We start from the raw sequence: 15,515 nt of genomic DNA, 5'->3' as shown, positions 1-15,515 counted from the left end.
ACCGGGAAGTAGCAAGGCAGGGGAAACTAACCACCCAACGGTATAAACATTGAATTCGTCAATTGTTGGTAACTTCTGCAAACACTTTCCCTCCTTCACTAAATTCCTTTAACTAGCTTCACAGGCAACCTTGTATCTTTCTTTGGCTCACACCTCTGGCCATGAACTTCCTCGCCTGAGGTCAGTTGTCACCGGCCGTGATTTGTTATGCTTCTTTTGACCCCCCCCCCCCCCCCCCCCCCCCCCCCCCCCCCCCCCCCCCCCCCCCCCCCCCCCCCCCCCCCCCCCCCCCCCCCCCCCCCCCCCCCCTGCAATCAGTCTGAAGAAAGAAGGATCCCGACCCAAAACGTCACCTGTTCATATTCTCCAGAGATGCTGAATTACTCCAGCATTTTGTGTTTATCTACGGGAACCGAACAAATCAACACACATTGGTCATATAGACTCGGCTTGTACTCGCTGGAATTTAGAAGATTGAGGGGGGATCTTATAGAAACTTACAACATTCTTAAACGGTTGGACAGGCTAGATGCAGGAAGATTGTTCCCGATGTTGGGGAAGTCCAGAACAAGGGGTCACAGTTTAAGGATAAGGGGGAAGTCTTTTGGGACCGAGACGAGAAAAACATTTTTCACACAGAGTGTGGCGAATCTCTGGAATTCTCTGCCACAGAAGGTAGTTGAGGTCAGTTCATTGGCTATATTTAAGAGGGAGTTAGATGTGACCCTTGTGGCTAAGGGGATTAGGGGGCATGGAGAGAAGGCAGGTACGGGATACTGAGTTGGATCCAATCCAATACAATCCAACTTTATTTGTTAAGCATTTTAAAACAGCCAATGTTGACCAAAGTGCTGTACAGAAGAATATACAGACACCATAACAGCTCACACGAGGCGCAAAAATTACATATGAAATACAACAATAAATTAAAAGACATAAAACATGAGTAAAAATAATAGCCACGGAATAAAAGCAATCAAAAAATAAGAAATTACATCTAGTAAATAAATAAAGTCGACATCTTACTGGGTATCAAAGGCCACGGAGAAGAGATGGGTTTTAAGAAGTGATTTAAAACAGACAGAGAAGAGGCCTGTTTAATGTGGAGAGGCAGATCGTTCCATAATTTGGGTGCCGACACAGCAAAGGCACGGTCCCCTCTGAGTTTCAGCTTAGTTTTAGGCGCACTCAGGAGCAGCTGATTATCTGATCAGCCATGATCATATTGAATGGCGGTGCAGGCGCGAATGGCCTGCACCTATTTTCCATGTTTCTATGTTTCTATATCAGTTTTAGTAAATAGGTAGGTATTTTCAAAATCAATTACGCGCCTCTGAATGCCAATGAGAAATTCACATTGTTACAAGTAGTTCCTTGATGGTCGAAACTAGCGGTAGCCTGTTACTATACATTACCGATTGTTAAAAATAAATAAAATGCTGGAACGAAGTGAGAATTGTCTGACATACCCATCGATAATGCACAACATAGACAGTGTTATTTCATGTCGTCTATGATTAACATCTCAAATATATTATCGTGCGTATTTTCGATTTTTTTCCATCACCAGGAATTTATCACTTATGTTGTGCAGTGTCCGCGTGCCTAGCATTGTTTTCAAATTGTTGAAATATCCCAATTGTTGCATTTATTTATTAAAAAATATTTTTTCTCACCCATCTGCTCTAACGCCGAACTCAGTGCTTGGTTTTCTGCAATTAAAAATGAAAAATTATTGAATAATAACTTAAAACAATTTATTAATGTATACATTTCGTTAAACCTTTTCTATCTTACAGATTTAAGGTGTATTGAAGCAACTGACATTATTAAGAAAGAGCAGTTTATCTTTAGTCACGTCAGTAAAACCTTTAAAAGTCTTAGGTAGATTTCACGACTGGTTGATCAGAAACTAAGTCCAGAGCTTTGGATTCACCGAGATGTAAGTTCATAATGACTATACAAGGGGTTGATATCAACAACAAAGCAGGCGCCAGTTTTGCACACTTGATGTCTGATCGACAAGTGATGGAATGGTTACTTCCGATCTCGCAAACGATTGGTGGCGTGGTGCATTTCAAATAAAGCATTCAGATATAATACAGCAATATCCAAAAATGTGTTTTTTTCCTTTTACGACCACGATTCCCCTTTTAATACGGGAACATCCTCTGAATTTATAGACACGTCCTGAATGAACTTTTAAGACCTTAACTATATCGGTTTCAATAGTATTTAACAAATCCGTTACATGCCCGTCCTGGGCTGCCAATTCTATCATCACTATCACCCTTCAATATTTATTAATATGGTAAAAATGGCTAATTTTCACGATGCGTAAAATCGCCCTGCGTTAACCAGATATCCGAGCACTTATTGTCCATTACGAAGTGGTCATTCATCAGTCTGAGGTCAAAAATAAATATAGAAACATAGAGACATAGAAACATAGAAAATAGGTGCAGGAGTAGGCCATACGGCCCTTCGAGCCTAAACCGCCATTCAATATGATCATGGATGGGACTAAGGGGAAAAAAAGTTGTTCGGCACGGACTTGTAGGGCCGAGATGGCCTGTTTCCGTGCTGTAATTGTTATATGGTTATATGGTTATATGGTTATATGGTTATATGATCATCCAACTCAGTACCCCGTACCTGCCTTCTCTTCATACCCCCTGATCTCCTTAGCCACAAGGACCACATCTAACTCCCTCTTAAAAATAGCCAATGAGCTGGCCTCAACTACCCTCTGTGGCAAACAATTCCAGAGATTCACCACTCTCTCTGTGAAAAATGTTTTTCTCATCTCGGTCCTAAAAAACTTCCCCTTATCCTTAAACTGTGACCCCTTGTTCTGGACTTCCCCAAAATCGGGAACAATCTTCCTGCATCTAGCCTGTCCAACCCCTTAAGAATTTTGTGAGTTTCTATAAGACCCCCCCTCAATCTTCTAAATTCTAGCGAGTCCAAGCCGAGTCTAGCCAGTCTTTCGTCATACGAAAGTCCTGACATCCCAGGAATATGCAAGGTTCCAGGCACTGATAATTATAGTTGAGCCAGGTACATGGTTTTTTTTACAGCAAGTCAAAGGCTCGGCCTGTGCTTACCGAGATGGGCATTGTTTATTTAAAATTATAGTTTTACATGTATATGATGGGATTCAAAATCATATGTCTGCTCTCGGCTCTGATAGTTGACGTCAGCTACTTTACACGAATCTACGTAGTCGACTATGGATCGAAACACGTCATCTAATGATAGATAATCGATAATCACATTAATGTTCCTATTAATGTAAATGTGAAACAAAACGACCTTCTCATTAAATATGTCATGATCAATTTCGTGCAATCGGAGTGGGATGTCTACTTGGGTTAATAGTTTTACGTTGGAATGAAATGACCAGGCGCTCAAAACTGGGGCATTTATTCGGTGAAGACATTATTACTGAAACTTTCCCCCAAGAATTGCGGCTAAAATCAGAACATTTCCATACCCTTGAATTTATCTTCAGCAATTAGCTCTAGAATCAGAGAAAATTCAAAATGTTATGGAAAAACGATAAAGGGATAGGAAACATTTTGAATCTCAAGTGCATCAGAAGGGATCCAACAGTGGAACATTCATACTCGACTTCGAGTGAACACCGAAGCGGAACAGTTCAAATTGTGAAGCATTAAGATGCACCCCGTGTCGGAAGAAAAACATTGGTAGTTGCTTACCAAATTTTCGCGTAATCTTTTGCGTTTCTAGAATGAAATATATTGATGATCACATTACGGCTCTCTCCTTTTGTTTGAGAACGAAAGTAAGTACTTGGATTATTTCATTAGTAATGCAACTTCAAGATTGTTTCATCTCGAATGCATCGAGGGCACGAACATATGTTATCATATCCACTTAAACATAATCACAAAAGTGGCGAATAAACCAGCTTTCTAGCACATGGAAGAGTCGAAGCAATATTAAGAAATGTATTTTGCGCCGGGCCACAAACATCAAGCAGGACACGTCCCACCCTGCCAATCACCTTTTCACTCTGCTACCCTCAGGGAGGCGCACCGGTAGACATTTTTGGAATGAAAAGCCAAACCGTGCTTTAAAATAGAAACATAGAAACATGGAAAACAGATGCAGGTTACAATATGAGCTTTCAAGCTACCAAGAAGAAATGTCTCCAGATATGTGCATTTAAAATATTCTCAGATATTTTTAATATTCAACAAGCTAATGTGGGCGATGAAATTGTGGGGTGGCAATCTGATCTAAACATACAAAACATACAAAGTGTTCATTCAACCTATCAGGCAACATCTATTGGAAAAGAAGTGTTCACATTTCAGGCTGATGAATCTCCATCGGAACTGGGAAGGAGGATCATCCACAAAAATATCCGCCAGCTCCAATAAGGTTCAACACAAGACACGCTTCCCACTTATCTCACCTTGCAGCAGCGTTTGCACTCTCTGCGCCGGATGAGAAGAGCTCACCTCCCCCATCCCGTCCTAACCACTTTCTGCAGGGGCACCATAGAGGGCATTCTAACCAGCTGCATCTCTGTCTGGTTTGGGGACTGTAAAGCCACCGTGCAGAGAGTGGTGAGGACGGCTGAAAAAATAATCGGGACTTCTCTCCCCTCAATCGGGTACATTGCGAGCAAAGGTTGCTTGTCTAAGGCCAGCAGTATTATAAAGGACCCCACACATCCCCATCATGGACTGTTCACTCTGCTGCCCTCGGGCAAAAGATATCGTAGCATAAGGAGCACAACGTCAAGGTTTTGCAACAGCTTCTTCCCACGAGTCATCAGACTCTTGAATGCCATGTAATAGGCCGCAACCATTATCTATTTTATCTTTTTATCCATTTTGTCTTTTTATCCATTTTATCCTTCCGTTTAATTTTGTGTTGCACGGGGAGCCAAATGCAACGGAATTTCGTTTAGAATTGCATATATCGATGTATTTCTAAATGCCAATAAAGTGTTGATTTGATTTTGATATGATGTTTTTTGGCTTTCAACATTTCGAAGGGAATGTTTCTTCTGTGTCCATCTGGTCTGCACTCCCTTCTTTACAAACCACTCCTTATTATCGGGCACTTTGCTGTCCCGTGCGACCGCTACAGATGCAAAATAATTCACTTCTTCTCTTCCCACCAACCAGCGACCCAAATAGTCTCATCATACGATGCTCTTCTGTTTTGGTACTTCCTCCAATGTGGAGTACTGCATTCAGAGCTCGCAATTTTCGCTTTGCAGTGGAGAAACCAAACGAAAAATCAGGCACCACCTTAAGTTCTACAGGGGAGTCGTTTGGGTTGATGTTGCTGCCAATTTAATTTTCCATCGCACTCTCATGCTGACATGTCGGCCTGTAATGTGATGAATCCAAACGTACGGTTAAGCGAAAGGCACGCGATCGTCCATCTGGGAATGCCGTAGCTTTTAAGCCGCGCTCTCGAATTTTTTAACTTCACGAAACTCAATTTAAATGTTCTACATCTACCAATCTTATTTCAAGTGATTTAGTATTTGAGCGGAAGGTACACAAAAAAGCTGGAGAAACTCAGCGGGTGCAGCAGCATCTATGGAGCGAAGGAAATAGGCAACGTTTCGGGCCGAAACCCGTCTTCAGACTGATCGGGGGCGGGGGTGGGCGGGGACAAGAAAGGAAAAAGGAGGAGGAGCCCGAAGGCTGGGGGATGGGAGGAGACAGCAGGGGGACTGAGGAAGGGGAGGAGACAGCAAGGACTAACACAATTGGGAGAATTCGATGTTCATGCCCCCAGGATGCAGACTCCCCAAACGGAATATGAGGTGCTGTTCCTCCAATTTCCGGTGCTGCTCGCTGTGTCCACGGAGGAGACCCAGGACAGAGAGATCTGAGACGGAGTGGGAGGGGGAGTTGAAGTGCTGAGCCACCGGGAGGTCAGCTTGGTTATTGCGGACCGAGCGGAGGTGTTCGGCGAAACGATCGCCCAACCTCCGCTTGGTCTCACCGATATAGATCTGCTGACATCTAGAGCAGCGGGCGCAATAGATGAGGTTGGAAGAGATGCAGGTAAACCTCTGTCGCACCTGGAACGATTGCTTGGGTCCTTGAACGGAGTCGAGGGGGGAGGTAAAGGGACAAGTGTTGCATCTCTTGCGGTTGCAAGGGAAAGTGCCCGGGGAGGGGGTGGTGCGAGAGGGAAGGGAAGAATTGACAAGGGAGTTATGGATGGATGGAGCGGTCTTTGCGGAAGGCAGATATGGGGGGAGATGGGAAGATGTGGCGAGTGGTGGGGTCACGTTGGAGGTGGCGAAACTGACGGAGGATTACTTTTTTATGCGACGGCTGGTGGGGTGAAAGGTGAGGACTAGGGGGACTCGGCCCTTGATATTTGATAGTATTTGAGCGGGTTCTTTTTGCGAAAAGTAATTCATCTGCTTATTCATTTTAACTTTCTACGACATGGCCTGTCGAACACATTCCACATGCTTACCAATTGCAACGCACGCCGCCTCGTTTTTGTATTATCGCCTCGTAACTGATATCACTATCGCTTTGTCTGCAAGACAACTACAACAGGCTGGTGAGGCTGGCCTCATTCTCTCACGGACATTGCCATTGGCCCATCCATCCCTTCCCCAACGTTCTCTGCAACCAAACATAAAGTCCCTGTCCCACTTCGGAAACCTGAACGGAAACCTCTGGAGACTTTGCGCCCCACCCAAGGTTTCCGTGCGGTTCCCGGAGGTTCCCGGAGGTTTTCGTCAGTCTCCCTACCTGCTTCCACTACCTGCAACCTCCGGCAACCACCTGCAACCTCCGGGAACCGCACGGAAACCTTGGGTGGGGCGCAAAGTCTCCAGAGGTTTCCGGTCAGGTTTCCTAAGTGGGACAGGGGTCGTTTCTCCAAAGGGGTCTCGATCTGAAAAAGAAAATCCGGTTCTCTTTCCCCCTTTTATTGATTAGCTTTCTTAATATTTCCAATATGCTTTGTTTTTTTTTAAACATTTTAAATGAGCACAATTCCTTTAACTAAGCATCACCCCGTTTTCCCGATGCCATTTGGTGAAAATAGTTTTTCTTCGATTGCACAAGTCTTACATATTGGAACGGTATGCTATAATATTTTCTTTCGCAATTATTATAGATCTGCAGCATGAACACATCCTCCTAAGTGGACGTTGCTTACCTTTAAGTTGGAATATTAATTTCACTAGATAAAGAAGTGGGGACAATTGGTGAAAACTAAGAATCCCATATTTTGACTATCAAAGTATTGAAGCGAAACGATTCTGTAGAAATGATACAATGCTTTTTATAGTTCACTCTTCTCTGAATTTACGCTTCAATCAACATAAACATAATAATAATAATAATACATTTTATTTATGGGCGCCTTTCATGAGTCTCAAGGACACCTTACACAATTTAGCAAATAGAGTAAAAACATGTAAGCGGAATGAAATAAATAGTAAAGACATCACCAGTACACAAATTAAAGACAGAATTCAATCTAAAGACAAAAATCAAAAACACAATATGAAGAGAGAGCAGCGGCAGCTTCCGACATATACGATGATTTGTTCCCAGTTAATGGAATGGCCAATTTGAAGCGATGTGTAATTCCATCAGATGATGGGTATGTTGCGTTGTGGCCACGTCGAATAAGAATTCTGTACACACTCGTTTGATTGACTTAATTGATTGATAGGCATCGCAGGGCAACAGGCTTTTCCCCACACACTGAATCCACGCCGACTATCGACCACTAGCTCAATGTTATCCCACATCTGCATCCACCCATTGCTCACTCGAGGACATTTAGAGAACCGTAAGTTGCTCGTCTTTGGTGAGTGGGGGGGAAACCGGTGTAGAAACATAGAAACATAGAAAATAGGTGCAGGATTAGGCCATTCGGCCTTTCGAGCCTGCAGCGACATTCATTATGATCATGGCTGATCATCCAACTCAGTATCATGTACCTACCTTCTCTCCATGCCCCCTGTTCTCTTTAGCCACAAAGGCCACATCTAACTATAGCCAATGCACTGGCCTCAACTACCCTCAGTGGCAGAGAATTCCAGAGATTCACCACTCTCTGTGTGAAAAATGTTTTTCTCATCTCGGTCCTAAAAGATTTCCCCCTTATCCTTAAACTGTCACCCCTTGTTCTGGACTTCCCCAACATCGGGAACAATATTACTGCATCTAGCCTGTCCAACGCCCTTAAGATCCTGAGGTAACCCACGCGGTGACATGGAGAAAGTGCAAACACAAATAGCAGGCGAGGTCAGGATCAAGCGCTGGTATTTGGCGCTGTGAGGCAGCAGCTCTTCCAGCTGCGCCATTGAGCCCCATAAACATATTTTCTCTTTAGATTGTTTTCAGATCTGACGGAAGATGATCAATGGGAAATGATAACATGGCTGCTGCTTGCGTTATAGAATTGTCCGTTTCTATTTCTGATTTCTAGCCTCTGTAGTAATTTGGTGTTGAACTCTTCTCAGGCCAACCTCTGAGCAGGTTGCGTTTGCATGTCTGAGGTTAAGTGCACTTTGCAATTGTCTTTCTTTTATTATGTCCTCGTTAGAACCTTTTCCCTTTTCTCACCAGGCGTTTGAATATTACAATCTGTTTTTAGATTTCTCATTAATCTATTAATTGGCTTCACTACTAAATTGCGCAACTTGCTCAAATCTTCTTTGGAACTATTTGGAAGACTGAAAAAATACTTTACTCAGCGTGATCCGTAGGTTTTCATCATCTGAACAAGAACGTGGCAAGAACATATGCATATTTTAAAGGCAGTGTGAAATTCAATCAGCGCGCAAAATTCAACAGACTTCCTTTGTAAAATACTGGAGCAGTTGATCACTTTTATAACCATATAACAATATAACAATTACAGCACGGAAACAGGCCATCTCGGCCCTACAAGTCCGTGCCGAACAAATCTTTCCCCCTTAGTCCCACCTGCCTGCACTCATACCATAACCCTCCATTCCCTTCTCATCCATATGCCCATCCAATTTATTTTTAAATGATACCAATGAACCTGCCTCCACCACTTCCACTGGAAGCTCATTCCACACCGCTACCACTCTCTGAGTAAAGAAGTTCCCCCTCATATTACCCCTAAACTTCTGTCCGTTAATTCTGAAGTCATGTCCTCTTGTTTGAATCTTCCCTATTCTCAAATGGAAAAGCTTGTCCACATCAACTCTGTGATATTAACAAAAGCTGATGGAAACATAGAAAATAGGTCTAGGAGTAGGCCTTTCGGTCCCTCGAGCCTGCGCCGTCATTCAATATGATCATTCAACTCAGTATCCTGTACCTGCCTTCTCTCCATACCCCCTGATCCCTTTAGCCACAAGGGGCACATCTAACTCAATTTTAAATATAGCCAATGAACTGGCCTCGACTACCTTCTGTGGAAGAGAATTCCACAGAGAATTCACCTCTCTCTGTGTGAAAAATGTTTTTCTCATCTCGGTCCAAAAAGATTTCCCCCTTATCCTTAAACTGTGACCCCTTGTTCTGGATCTCCCCAACATCGGGACCAATCTTCCTGCATCTAGCATGTCCAACCCCTTAAGCATTTTGTAAGTTTCTATAAGATCCCCCCTCAATCTTCTAAATTCTAGCGAGTACAAGCCGAGTCTTTCCAGTCTTTCTTCATATGAAAGTCCTGACATCACATGAATCAGTCTGGTGAACCTTCTCTGTACTCCCTCTATGGCAAGAATGTCTTACCTCAGATTGGGAGACCAAAACTGTACGCAATACTCCAGGTGTGCTCTCACCAAGACCCTGTACAACTGCAGTAGAACCTCCCTGCTCCTATACTCAAATCATTTTGCTATGAATGAATGAATGCTATGAAATGTTTTATATTTCAATTGTACAGTGGAACGTCGATTACACAATGGTAATCACAACTATTGTAAGAACAGTTAACCCCACGACTGCCCAAACTAGTCTGTACCTCCGGTCCACAAGATCTAACAATAGATTCAAATTGCTACAAATGAATATCACATGAAGTGAACTGGATGGATATTGGGTGAAACCAATTTGGAGAGCCAATAAGATTGATGTTATTTATTGAATATTGTGAGCGGGATTGGGCCGTTTATCTGAGGGAGGATGTGCTGGCGTTGGCGAGCGCCCAGAGAATGATTCTGGGAATGATTGGGTTAAAGTGTGAGGAGCATTTGGTGGCTCTGAGTCTGTACCCGTTGACGTTTAGAACGACTTATTGGAATTTACTGAACAAAGAAAGAGCTGAATGAGTGGTTGTTAAGAGGATGTTTCCGCTAGTGGGGGAGTCCAGGGCTAGTTTAGAAATTTCTAGGGTCTTTCTGAAGGTACGATTTTTATTCTGAGGGCACAGCTGGAGAATAAAAGGACGTGCCTGTCAGGTTCTTGATTAGTATTGGCGTTAGTAATGGTTACGGGGAGATGGTAGGAAAATTGCTTGATGGAAAAAAATAGATCAGTCATGATCGAATGACGGGGCAGACTCGACGTGCCAAATGGCCTAATTCTGCTCCTATGCCATATGATCATATGATTAATTAACATAAACGTGGTTAATATGTGGCAGCTCGAGGAAATACAAAAACAAATTAGAATGCATAACATTGTCCCATCGTTACCTTTGACTCCCAGGTTATCTAAATCTTCGTCAATATCTAGCAAGGAAAATATAATCGTAGGTATTTCGATGCATTGAAAATGAAAAAAATGTCACATTTTCATTAATAGATACATTTCGTCTTCTGGCGGGGGAAAACGGAAACTTCAAAGTAGTTTTCATTGCACATGGTAAATTCCAACATGTCTGTCAGAAGGCGTCTAGCTTTAATTTGCCATGCACCAGCTCTGACGAAGATGAATACTGCATATAAATGGATCGCAATATGCAGCTCTAAATTGGGATAAAGTTGAGCAAGCAGTTTTTATTGTTCTTGTTTCATCTCCAAAGTGCCCCCAAAACCAAAATGAGCTTGCCTCAGAGCATGTGCACAATGACGGTTCGCCTTTCCAAAAATTATGACGTTAGCAACATGAGCCATTTCCAACATGCGACAGCCGAGTTACCGGGGCAGACATTTACCTTGGGTGGCAGATATAATTTGAAGAGCAACGCTCAATTTTTCGAAGTTCGCCTTTGTTATGATTGATATCAAACACAAATTATTATTGATAAATTTCATTGACACTTTGTTGATTGATTCTTTATTATCACATGTGGCATGTCACAGTGAAATTCCTCGTTTTGCAAACCATGCAAAGAAAATACAAAGGATTGCCACGTAAAGGGCGTCGATAAAGTTACAAAATGCTCAACGGTCCCCTTTTGTTCTCGTCCCCCGCCCAAGCCTGTGCTCTCGTTTTTCATGTTAGACAACTGACAATAGACAATAGGTGCAGGAGTAGGCCATTCGGCCCTTCCAGCCAGCACCGCCATTAAATGTTATCATGGCTGATCATCCCCAATCAGTACCCGGTTCCTGTCTTCTCCCCATATCCCCTGGTTGCGCTATCTTTAAGAGCCCTATCTAGCTCTCTCTTGAAAGCATTCAGAGAACCTGCCTCCATCGCCCTCTGAGGCAGAGAATTCCACAGACTCACAACTCTCTTTAAGAAAAAGTGTTTCCTCGTCTCCGTTCTAATTGGCTTTCCCCTTATTCTTAAACTGTGGACCCTGTTTCTGGACTCCCCCAACATCGGGTACATGTTTCCTGCCTCTAGCGTGTCCAAATCCTTAACAATCTTATATAAACCATATAAACCATATAACAATTACAGCACGGAAACAGGCCATCTCGACCCTTCTAGTCCGTGCCGAACACATAACCTCCCCTAGTCCCATATACCTGCGCTCAGACCATAACCCTCCATTCCTTTCCCATCCATATAACTATCCAATTTATTTTTAAATGATAAAAACGAACCTGCCTCCACCACCTTCACTGGAAGCTCATTCCACACAGCTACCACTCTCTGAGTAAAGATATGTTTCAATAGGATCCCTCTCATCCTTCTAAACTCCCGAGTGTACAAACCCAGCCGCTCAATTCGCTCAGTATATGACAGCCACGCCATCCCGGGAATTAACCTTGTAAAGCTACGCTGCACTCCCTCAATAGCAAGAATGTCCTTCCTCAATTTAGAGGACCAAAACTGCACACATTACTCCAGGTGTGGTCTCACTAGGGCCCTATACAACTGCAGAAGGACCTCTTTGCTCCTATACTCGACTCCTCCTGTTATAAAGGCCAACATGCCATTCGCTTTCTTCACTGCCTGCTGTAACTGCATGCTTTCTTTACTGATGAACAAGAACCCCGAGATCCCGGTGTACTTCCTCTTTTCCCAATTTGACGCCATTTAGATAGTAATCTGCCTTCCTGTTTTTTTTATACCAAAGTGGATAACCTCACATTTATCCGCATTAAACTCCATCTGCCATGCATTTGCTCACTCCCCCAACCTGTCCAAGTCACCGTGCATTCTCATAGCATCCTCCTCACAGTTCACACTGTCACCCAGATTTGTGTAATCTGCAAATTTGCTAATGTTACTTTGAATCGCTTCATCCACATCATTGATGTATATTGTAAATAGCTGCGGTCCCAGCCCCGAGGCTTGCGGCACCCCATTAGTCACTGCCTGCCATTCTGAAATGGACTCTTTGTTTCCTCTCTGCCAACCACTTCTCTATCCATGTCAGCGCCCTCCCCCCAATACCATGCGCCATAATTTTTCCCACTAATCTCCTATGTGGGACCATATCAAATGCTTTCCAAAAGTATGCAGACTTCGAAAACGCAGACTTCGATGTAGGCAGACTCCAATAACGAAAATTGCGAAAGGGCAGCAAACTTTCGATTAAATATTTGGTGGTTCCAGTTTTAATTGTTCAGGAAGTGCATGAATATTAAACCATAACAGAGACGAAGGTAGACACACAATGCTGGAGTAACTCAGCGGGGCAAGCAACATCTCTGGAGAGAAGGAATGGATTACGTTTCGGGTCGAGACCCTTCTTCGAAGGTCACCCATTCCTTCTCTCCAGAGATGCTGAATGTCCCGCTGAGTTACTCCACATGTTATGTCTACCTTCGATTTAAACCAGCATTTGCCGTTAGATCCTACACAGAGACGAAGGTCGCTGGTTGTGCAGTAATATGGAGACCCTAACCCTGGCCCTTATCAAACTGTCCTGGGGAAATTCAACCCAACCTATCGCATTATCATCCCATCAGTCAGCAATGCAACAAAACGCATCCCGAACACACCTGTGGGACTGCATTTGTATAACGACATGCCACCAATGACGCCCGCATTCGTGGTTGCAAAATAAAGAGAGATGCCTCAAATAATTCCCGCTTACTGAAAATGTCATTCCTTTTCTTCATTTCTGAAAACAAAGTTTTTAACCAAACAACAGATTGTTTTAAAAGATGTCTTCCAAATTACGTTTTTCTTATTTATATGTAAGATTTCAATGTAGGTAGGCTAAATTTGAACACACAGACAACCCTGACAAATGCATTTAGTTGTCACATTTGTTGAACATTTATTTGGTTCTTATTCGTTGAACGTTTGCAATGGCAGCAATGTCAACCAGCGAGTCTGGGGAAGAACAGTGGGGATTGGACGGCGCTGGTTATGATCACCTTTGTCCGTAGCTTAATTTTCTATCAACCTGCGGACAATAGTGTTGATCTGTGGGTGGGGGCGCCGTCGAGTATGGCTGCCCATTCTGCAGCTGTCCGTCCTTTCACCCTTTTTTTATTTTAAAAGGTTTTGTTTTGGAGGTCTAGTCTTTTTGTGTGTATGTGTGTGTGTGTGTGTGTGTGTGTGTGTGGGGGGGGGGGGGGGGGTGGAAACTGTTTTTTTTTGTGTGTGTGTCGGTCCCTACCTGTTCGGAGGTGCGGCTTTCCACCGAGACGCACCTTCGCCCCTTCCTCGCGGCCTGCCACCGGGACTAGAGCGGCGTTTCCTGCCGTGACCGGCCAGTACTTCAGCTTCGGCGGCGGCGCAGCGCTGAAATACCAGCGCGGAGCGGGCGATGACTTGCCGAGGGTCGCCGTGTGGTAAGCTCCGGACGTGCTGTGATCGCAGGCTCCGACATCGCGGAGCTGTCGTTGCGGGCGTCCATCCGCGGGTTTGAACACCGCGGAGCCTGGGATCTCTCGCCGAGATCGCAGTTAATCTGGTAGCAAGCGGCCGTTCCAGACACTCCAAGCCGCGGAAGAGAGTTCTCCCGACGCCGGAACTCCATCCTCGGGCGAGAGGGCCTGATGTATCGGGTCGCGCTTGCGGCGATTGCAGGGGCCTCAGATAGGCCCCGAGCAACGGGGTGAACAGGAGGAAGAGGACTGGACTTTGCTGCCTTCCCTTACAGTGGGAACCATTATAGGGCGATGTTTTATGTTTAATGTTAAATTCTTCTTTAATGTTGTGTCTTAAATTGATTCAATTAAAAAACCCAATGTTGTTTCATTTATTATGATATATCTGTGGAATTCTCTGCCACAGAAGGTAGTTGAGACTAGTTCATTGGCTATATTAGAGGGAGTTAGATGTGGCCCTTGTGGCTAAAGGGATGGAGAGTAGGCAGGTACAGGATACTGAGTTGGTTGATCAGCCATGATCATATTGAATGGCGGTGCAGGCTCGAAGGGCCGAATAGCCTACTCCGGCACCTATTTTCTATGTTTCTATATTGAGCAATTGAACCATATAACCATATAACCATATAACAATTACAGCACGGAAACAGGCCATCTCGGCCCTACAAGTCCGTGCCGAACAATTTTTTTCCCCTTAGTCCCACCAGCCTGCACTCATACCATAACCCTCCATTCCCTTCTCATCCATATGCCTATCCAATTTATTTTTAAATGATACCAATGAACCTGCCTCCACCACTTCCACTGGAAGCTCATTCCACACCGCTACCACTCTCTGAGTAAAGAAGTTCCCCCTCATATTACCCCTAAACTTCTGTCCCTTAATTCTGAAGTCATGTCCTCTTGTTTGAATCTTCCGTATTCTCAAAGGGAAAAGCTTGTCCACATCAACTCTGTCTATCCCTCTCATCATTTTAAAGACCTCTATCAGGTCCCCGAATTAGCCACTATATATTTCGATAGAAGAAATATTAGTGCAAAGTTTTGTACATTCTGCATGTGACTTGGTGGTCAAACTCGCACAGCAGTATGAACTGGGATACGAATTTCAAGTCGGACGGGTTTGTGGCATTTGGCACCATGGAAAGTTCTAAAGCCAAATTTCTGAAAATATTTCTGAAGAAGATAGTTTTCGGGGGATATCGGCGATAGCGGTGACTTAAGTTAGGAATGAATAGGAGATCGGTAGAAACTAAACGCTTTGATTGCGGGACAGCTTGGTAATGTATTCAACTAAGTATAAATGTACTAACAAAATTAATTAACTTCTTCGATTTTCACGACAGAGAGAAAACTACGTCAGAGAGAATCT

General features: G+C 43.8%; 1 long non-coding RNA gene across 1 annotated transcript; it reads right to left on the bottom strand.

Moving 5' to 3' along the window:
• Nucleotides 1–8,725: 8,725 nt before the first annotated feature.
• Nucleotides 8,726–13,426, bottom strand: LOC129714845 (uncharacterized). Its single transcript, XR_008726417.1, has 3 exons — nucleotides 13,399–13,426; nucleotides 10,655–10,690; nucleotides 8,726–8,757 (listed from the first exon to the last, which is right to left on the bottom strand). It is a non-coding gene; the product is annotated as an uncharacterized LOC129714845 (long non-coding RNA).
• Between the last annotated feature and the right edge of the window lie 2,089 nt (nucleotides 13,427–15,515).

The sequence above is a fragment of the Leucoraja erinacea genome, chromosome 42, assembly GCF_028641065.1.
Source record: "Leucoraja erinacea ecotype New England chromosome 42, Leri_hhj_1, whole genome shotgun sequence".
NCBI lineage: Eukaryota > Metazoa > Chordata > Chondrichthyes > Rajiformes > Rajidae > Leucoraja > Leucoraja erinaceus.
The sequence above is the reverse complement of the archived record's forward strand: the minus strand, read 5'-3'. Positions and strand labels throughout refer to the sequence as shown.